Genomic DNA, 8923 nt, shown 5'->3' with positions numbered 1-8923 from the left:
CTAGAAAAGGCAGTATCACAAGTTGGCGCAGATTCCTTGCCTTGATTAGCACCTAAGGATACGTCCTCCTTGCTGCTAGAAGAACTAGCTGCAACCATTTGCTGACGAAGTGCTGTAGATTTTATTCTACATATCTACACAAATTTATACGAATAATTACATAATTAACTTTGATTATTTAAAAAAAATTTGGCAGCACCTCTCCTATACTCAAGACTACTTACAGTTTTCAAACTTGCAAATCTTTACAATAACCACAAACTAATTGACTCCAACAACATCATATATACAACCTAACATCTATAGAAATTCAATCATTTAAAAAAATTCAACAGCACCTCCCCTATATTAGAGACTACCCACAGTTTTCATACCTACAAATATTGCAAAATCAACTCTATACAACCTAACATCTATAGAAATTCAACAACTATATATTTTCAACTAAAATCAATACAAATTCATAAATAAAATTAAAATTAATAAAAATAACAAACAACATAAAAAACAATAATATCTAAAATTAAGATAAACTAATTAAATTTAATTCTATATTTCAATTAACATTTAAAAAATAAATTCAACAATAACAATTATAGCAATATAAAAAATAATAACCTAAATTAAGATAAACTAATTAAATTTAATTCTATATATTAATTAACATTTAAAACATAAATTCAACAATAACAATTATGGAAATACAAACAATAATATCATAAAATTAATAAATAAAATGAAAAAACTAAAAAACATTATACAAAACAACCTAAACACAAAACTAAAAAACAATACATCAATTCAAACTAAATTTAGGAATAAAAACTGCTTACCTTAATAGTGTGTTGATTTTAAGATTTTATCTACAAACAATGCACAAAACAAAGAACACCAAAAAAAAAATCATAATTAAAATAAAAAAATACAAAGATAAAGAAAAAAGAATAAATACCTTTTAATATGTTTAAAACTACCACCAAAACAATAAAATCTCTTCCAAAAACTAAATAGAAACGGAGAGGAGAAGATAAATGAAGATGAAGAGCCAAGAGAAAAAATGAACCAAATGGGGGAAGGGGGTTTTTATATATCAATTTTTCCGATGGTATTACTGACAGACATTTATTGTTGTCGGTGGCATTAAATTTCATTGGTAATTAATTGATATTCGCACCAAAAAAATTCAAAAATCCTGCCAAACTTTTCGATCCATCAGTAATTGTGCCTCTGACATGCGTGCGCTTCGGGATGTGCGTAAACCATCGGTGAATCTTTCAGTAATATACATTGGTGAAGCCGTTGGTGACTCTGTCGGTGATTGTGGCACAATCCCGTAAATGTTTTTCAACTCTCTGTGAAATACCGACGGGTTAAAGTCCGTCGGTATGGCCGTCGGTGATTGTGGCACAATCCCGTAAATTTTTTCCAACTCTCTGTGAAATACCGACGGGTTAAAGTCCGTCGGTATGGCCGTTGGTGATTGTGGCACAATCCCGTAAATTTTTTCCAACTCTCTGTGAAATACCGAAGGGTTAAAGGCCGTCGGTATGGCCGTCGGTGAAACTGTCAATATTTCTTTTTTTTTGTGTATCCCCTTCACAAAATCTTGAATTGCAAACTTACAGCACACACAGCACAATAACAAGAGCTGACAATTAAAGAAGAATAAATATTTCATGCTCTAAAATATTATATTATAAAAATAAGGCTTTACAACATGTTTAGTTAGTCAAAATTTTCATCTTCGTCCTCAATTGAATTGTTATCATCAACATCATCACACTCTTCAATGTGGTTATCATCTTCTTCAACAACATTCTCTTTTCCACTAATAGAGCTCAAAACAACATTCAACTCCTCTGCGTCAACATCAACAAGACTATCGTTGAAAACATGAAAATTCAAATTTTCCTCCAAGTCAATCGAAGGAGCAACTCAGTATGGTTCAACCAACTCACTAGCTTGAAAGACTTCATCTATCACACTTGTGTCTTCGTTCTCATCCTGACCAACCTCGACATGACCTTTGGGTTTTGTTTTTAAAATGGATAACCAATCAACTCTTGATCGGTCCTTTCTAAAGAAAGTGGTGTATGTGTAATAAACTTGTTGGCATTGCTTTGCGAAAACAAAGACGTAGTTTATGTTGAGGTGTTTTGCTTTTGAGTTGATTTCAATGAGACCATAATGAGGATCTACTCTGATTCCTCTGTCAGTTGTGTCATACCAATAACATTTGAATAAAAACACTCTATTTTGCTCGCTATGATATTGCAGTTTGATGACCTCTTCCAATCTACCGTGGTAGTTAACTTTAAACTCACTAGAAATCGATCCCTTAATACAAACAACATTGTTGTATGTCTTTCTTCTATGCCCATATTCTTCAGTGTGAAAGACATATCCATTGACAAAATACCCGTTATAGCACTTAACTTTTCTTTCAGGGCCCAGGCCTAGTAAAGATAGTGAAATAGCAGCACTACCTCCCTTTTAATAAACCTAGCTTGTAAATTAAATACAACAATAATCAATAAATGAATATTATGTAATATTGAAAGATTTGGGATTCAGTCAGCTATGAGTTATTGGACAGTAAGTATCGTCGATGTTGCCTGCAAGGTTGTTCCAAATTATATGAGTTTATGATATAACAAAACATAAATAGTACACTCTTGACAAAGTTTAAGTCGAACATCTACTTACTTAATAAAAGGTCTCAGCTCATCACAGTTAAATAGGACATAATTGTGTGCTTGTCTGAACTCTATTTCAGACAAATATCTTCCCCTCACGGCATTTTTAGGTATGGATCGTCCAAAATTAGAGAATATTGACAAGTTTCCACTTGAAGGCACTTCACCACCATCATCGTGCCGTGGAACACGGTTGATCCTCGTTCTCAAATGAGGTTCGAAATAGTATGAGATAAATGTTGAGATCTCCTTAACAATATAGGCCTCACATATTGACGTCTCAACATGCGCCTTGTTCTTAACTTTTTTTTAAAAAAGAATTGAACAAGTACCTGCACACACACACACACACACACATATATAATTAATAAAAAATTATCAATTAAAAAAACATTTAATTATGAATTACATAGCTCCTGTAATATCTAACTCTCGAATGGATACATCCATCTATACTAGACCGGTCCTCTAACTTTTACCTCAAATGATAAATGTACGGGTAGATGCTCTATTGAGTTAAAAAATGATGGAGGAAATATCATCTCAAGTTTGCATATTGTCTCGACGATATTCGTTTCAAGCCTTTTAATGTGATCAACATTCAATTTGCTGGAGCATATATCTCTGAAGAAATGACTGATCTCCGTTAGTGCATCCCATATCCCCTTTGGCAACAAATCATGAAAAGGTAATGGGATGAGTGTTTGCATAAACACATGGCAGTCATGACAGTCATGACTCTTCATTCTATATAATCTGCATTCCTCCATATTAACTAGCCTTGATATGTTCGAGGCATGTCCATAAAAACGCAGACTCTTAAGCCATTTGTAAACTAGTAGTTGTGTGTTTTTCTCTAACAGGAAGCTTGCTCTTGGTTTTGCGACCCGTGACCCATCACAAACCAACTCCATATTTTTACGGTTACAGAACACCGCTACATCCAATCTAGCCTTGATGTTGTCCTTTGTCTTCCCCTTCACATCCATGACGGTGTTGAAAATGTTCTCAAACACGTTCTTTTCAATGTGCATGATGTAACCATATTATTCGATAGTTTCACCCACATCTACCTAATGTTTTGTCCATGTTTTATATATAAAATGCCTTGATATTCTTTATTTTATGTTTTGAAGGCATTTTTGGATGAAAGATGCAAAAAGGAGTAAATTGGAGGTAATTGGCAGATTTGATGTTCAGTCGATGTTTTGTGCAGAGCGTGAGTTCTAGAGATTGAAATGAAGTGATTCCAGTGACACTAAAAAGCTAACATCCATACCTTTCTGGAAATGTAATGCAAGAAAAATAAAAGGAGAAAGATCATGGAAATAACATCCTGCAAAGTCAAAACTCGCATTCTGCCAGTGTTGACCTTTGGCCATTCAAAATTTAATATCTGGAGCTACAGAATTCCAATTGATGCAAACTAAATTTTCTTGGATTCCTAATTCAAAGACCTAGACACGCTCAAACTTTCAGCCAAAAAAGATGTTATATGAGGGAGATATGATTTTCCAAAGATGACAACTGAATTCTGCCAGCAAACAGGTTTCGTGAAGAAACGAGTCCAAATTACGTTCCGAAGCATCTAAACCGACATCCAAGTTTTTATATCAGCAATTTAGCTCCTCTAAGTCAGAGCTTGAAGATTTTATGCAAGGCTATTTCTCCTTTTAGGAAAAATAGTTATTAAAGTACTTAAATGTAAACTGCCAACTCAAGGGAGGACTATTTTGTAAAATAGAGACTAAGGTTTCTTAGCATATAAAAAGAAAGAGAGAAGGAGGCAGCAGCTAGCAGAAAAGAGGGAGAGCAGAAGGAGGCAGCAGCCAGCAGAGAATAAACACAAATTCTCTCCTCTACAAACCCAAAAAATCATGCTCTTTTCATTCTTTAGAAGTAGTTGTTCAATAGTTATGTAAGGCTAAGCTCTTTTCTTGGTTGCAAGGACACAACAAACCTTCGGATTTCAAGAACCGTGAGATTTATTCTTCCTTCTATTTTCAGTTTATGTTATTAATGAGTATGATTGTTTTTCTATGCATATTTTCTATGATTGTTGTTGATGATTGCTAGAGCGGACTCTAAGTTATTATTGTGAACAATCTATTGCTAAGTTTAATATCAAAACCGGAGTTGTGATATATGAACTTGTGAAGCAACTAAGCTTGATAATTATGGCGGAACTACATTATTGAACTTAGGGAGAACATTTGAACAAAGTGATACAAGCTGCGGACAGCTTGTATGTTAATCTTGATGAAATTATCTAGTTCTTAAAGCTACCATTAAATTGAATCATTAGTGCGGACACTTTGATTGTTTATTGGTTAGGATTAGTTATACGGCGGATCCGTTAATTAATCAATGTTAAGAAAAGATAAAATTTCAGAACATAAATTGCAATTTTCGTTTCAAGGATCGGTTATAATTTCCGTTGGTGGATGTGTGCTTGCGACCAAGGTTTGTTTTTCTTGATAAGTTTCGGTTTTAATTGATTGTGTTTGCTAGTTTAATTGCTGCCATAGTTTAGATAATCACAAACCAAATCCCCCCAATTACATAACGTACAACATAAAAATCTGACTTGAAACTTCCTTGTGGGATCGACCCCTTGCTTGCTCTATACTATCTTGTGTGTTGTGTTTGAAGCTAGGGTAATTAATTTGTGCGACCGCGACATCGCAACAAATTTTGGCGCCGTTGCCGAGGAGGTAATTTTAGTTGATTCTTGTGCTTGTACTGTTATTTTTATTTGCTGTGATTCAAAAAAAAAAAAGAGAAACAGAATTTTTGCTTGCGACAGTACTGTTCACTTGCGGCACGGTACTGTTCAAAACAGAGTTTTTGGTGGAATTAGGTATTGGCCTTTTGTTTCCTGAAGGGAAACGACGTTCTGAACAGGACTAGTACTAGTGATGTATCACTAGCCCCACCCTATTGAGGCCAAATTCCACTGTTTTCTAGTGTTTTTAGACAGTTTTAGTTTTCTATCGTAGGATTTTCGTACAATTTGCATTGTTTTCGATCTCTTATGTGGTTACTTTCTTTTGAGTTTTCTTAGCAATTTATCCCTGTGACCCGTTCTACTAATCAAATTCAAGTGCAGGTTGATCTTGAAATAGAAAGCACTTTACGCAGGTTAAGAAAGGAAGCTCGCCTCAACACCATGGCGGTTGCACGACAACAAACTCAAGGAGCTTGCTGCTCCTAATGTGGAAAATCAACCATTGTGCATAAACATTGACAATAATGTAAACTTTGAGCTCAAATCTGGTTTTATACATTTGTTACCAACATTTAATGGTCTTGTAGGAGAAGATCCTCATACTCATCTCAAGGAGTTCCATATGGTTTGTGTTGGCATGAAACCGAATGGAGTTGATGAAGAACAAGTTAAGTTGAAAGCTTTCCCTTTCTCTTTGAAGGGGGCAGCAAAGGCATGGCTTTTCTCTATTCTCCCAGGATCTATTGGAACTTGGAATGCCATGAAGAAGATTTTCCTTTAGAAGTATTTCCCAGCATCTCGAGTTGCCAACATAAGGAAAGAAATATATGGGATTCGGCAATCTCATGGAGAGACACTCTCTGAATATTGGGAAAGATTTGAGCAACTCTGCATTCAATGTCCTCATCATCAAATACCCGATCAGCTGCTCATTCAATATTTCTATGAAGGATTGATGCCTACTGATCGTAATATCATTGATGCTGCAAGTGGAGGCGCATTGGTGGATAAGACACCCGAGGCTGCACGCCAATTGATCTCAAACATGGCAGCCAACTCAAAACAATTTGGCACTCGTGGAGACTTCTCCAACAAACGAGTAAATGAGGTAAGTATTTCTAACCTTGAAAATAAAGTTAATGATCTTACTTCTCTTGTGCGTTCTTTGGCTTGCGAAAATGTGCCGCAGGTTAAAGTTTGTAGCATATGCTCCTTACAAGGACATCTTTCGGATGTGTGCCCAACAATGCAAGAAGATTACATTGAACAAGCTCATGCAATTGATGGAACATTCAACGGACAGCCCCAGCGTAAATATGATCCCTTTTCCAACACGTACAATCCCGGATGGAGAGATCATCCCAATTTACATTACGGCAACCCATCCCAACAAGGCAATCAAGGCCGACAGTTCCATCCCCATGGATTTCAGCCCCAACAAAATTATCAAGCAAGACAACCCCCTCCATTCACAAACTCCAATGTTATGGGGTCATCATCCAATGATGATCTTCGTGAGATGATGAAAACTTTGGCTTCTAATACTGTTACCTTGCAACAAAATGTCATGTCTTTTCAACAGGAAACAAGGTCAAGTATTCACAACTTGGAAAAGCAAATGGGGCAAGTAGCTTCAAGTGTAGGGAAATTGGAAGCACAAATGAATGGAAAGTTGCCCTCCCAAGCATTGAATCCAAAAGAGAATGTTAGTGCGATCATGCTGCGAAGTGGGAAAGAAATTGAAGAGAAAAGGTCGAAACAAATTGAGATGGAGGAAGAAGAAGAGATAGAAACTGAATTGAGTACAAAGAAGAAACATCCTCCTCCTCCACAAACTGAAATAAAGACCAACACTCCAAAGGTAACTCCTTACTCAATTAATTCCAGTTTTAAAACAATTCCACCCTTTCCTGTGAGTTCTTCTAGGTCAAAGAAAGAAGACAAAGAAAAAGAGATTTTAGAGGTTTTCAAGAAAGTGGAACTCAACATTCCTTTACTTGATGCTATCAAGCAAATTCCCAAGTATGCAAAATTCTTGAAGGAGTTGTGTACTACCAAGAGAGCTTTCAAACTGAAAGGTCATGAAACGGTAAGTATGGGTGAAGTTGTATCTGCCGTTGTTCAAAAGAATCTGCCTTTGAAACAAAAAGACCCAGGTGCGTTTACTATCCCATGTGTTATTGGTAATGCTAGTTTTAAAAGAGCTTTATGCGATTTAGGTGCATCCATTAGTGTTATGCCCAAACATGTTTATGATTCTCTTAGTCTTGAGCCTTTGAATAAAACTAGCATTGTAATACAACTTGCGGATCGTAGTTTTGTTTATCCACTTGGTGTGATAGAAGATGTCCTAGTCAAGATTGATAGTTTGGTTATTCCATGTGATTTTTATATTCTTGATATGGAACATGATTCTTGTGATTCATCAACCAACACTCTTATATTGTTTGGGAGACCATTCTTGAAAACCGCCAACACAAAGATTGATTGTGGTAAGGATACCTTGTCTATGGAAGTAGGAGATGAAAAAATTGAATTCAATTTTCATGATGCAATGAAATATCCTTATAGCAATGTTTATTCTATCACATGTTATGACCAAATTGATAAGTGTGTGCAACAAGTTTGTGATTTTGATTGCGAAGATGGATTAAGCATAGCTTTGAGCTATGGCTATGATTTCACCAAGATAGAAGAGATGGAGAGGCACATGTGTGTTCCCCAAAACGTGCACGAATCAGTATTGGCCTTACAAGCTTTGCAAGTCGTTCCCCATGGTAATGTCTTTGTTGATTTAGTACTCTCACATAAAAAGCTTTTGCCATCTATTTTACAGGCCCCCGAGTTAGAATTAAAACCTTTGCCTGATAATTTGAAGTATGTATTCATTGGCGACAACAATACACTTCCCGTTATCATAGCAAAAGGTTTGACAAGTATGCAAGAGGAAAAACTTGTGAAGTTGTTGTGTGATCACAAGACGGCCATTGGATGGACTTTAGCCGACATCAAGGGTATTAGTCCCTCAATGTATATGCATCACATACTATTGGAGGACAATGCAAAACCAACAAGGGAAATGCAAAGGAGGTTGAACCCGCCTATGATGGAGGTAGTGAAAGCTGAAATTTTGAAATGGTTAGATGCAGGAGTCATTTACCCCATCACTGACAGTAAATGGGTCGCGCCAATCCATGTGGTGCCCAAAAAGACCGGAATCACGTTGGTGAAAAACAAAAATGATGAGCTCATTCCTACTCGCATCTCGAGTGGATGGAGAATGTGTGTTGATTACAGAAAGCTCAATCTTTCTACACGCAAAGATCATTTCCCATTACCATTCATGGATCAAATGCTTGAACGCCTAGCAGGTAAGTCTTTTTATTGCTTTCTTGATGGATATAGTGGATACAATCAGATTGTTATTAATCCCGAGGATCAAGAAAAGACTACATTTACATGTCCATTTGGTACATATGCATATAGGAGAATGCCTTTT

General features: G+C 36.0%; 1 non-coding gene across 1 annotated transcript; it reads right to left on the bottom strand.

Moving 5' to 3' along the window:
- Window positions 1-6232: 6232 nt before the first annotated feature.
- LOC133700261 (small nucleolar RNA R71) lies at window positions 6233-6339 on the bottom strand. The gene has a single exon (XR_009843362.1). It is a non-coding gene; the product is annotated as a small nucleolar RNA R71 (small nucleolar RNA).
- Between the last annotated feature and the right edge of the window lie 2584 nt (window positions 6340-8923).

Source organism: Populus nigra, chromosome 7 (assembly GCF_951802175.1).
Source record: "Populus nigra chromosome 7, ddPopNigr1.1, whole genome shotgun sequence".
NCBI classification, from domain to species: domain Eukaryota; kingdom Viridiplantae; phylum Streptophyta; class Magnoliopsida; order Malpighiales; family Salicaceae; genus Populus; species Populus nigra.
The sequence above is the reverse complement of the archived record's forward strand: the minus strand, read 5'-3'. Positions and strand labels throughout refer to the sequence as shown.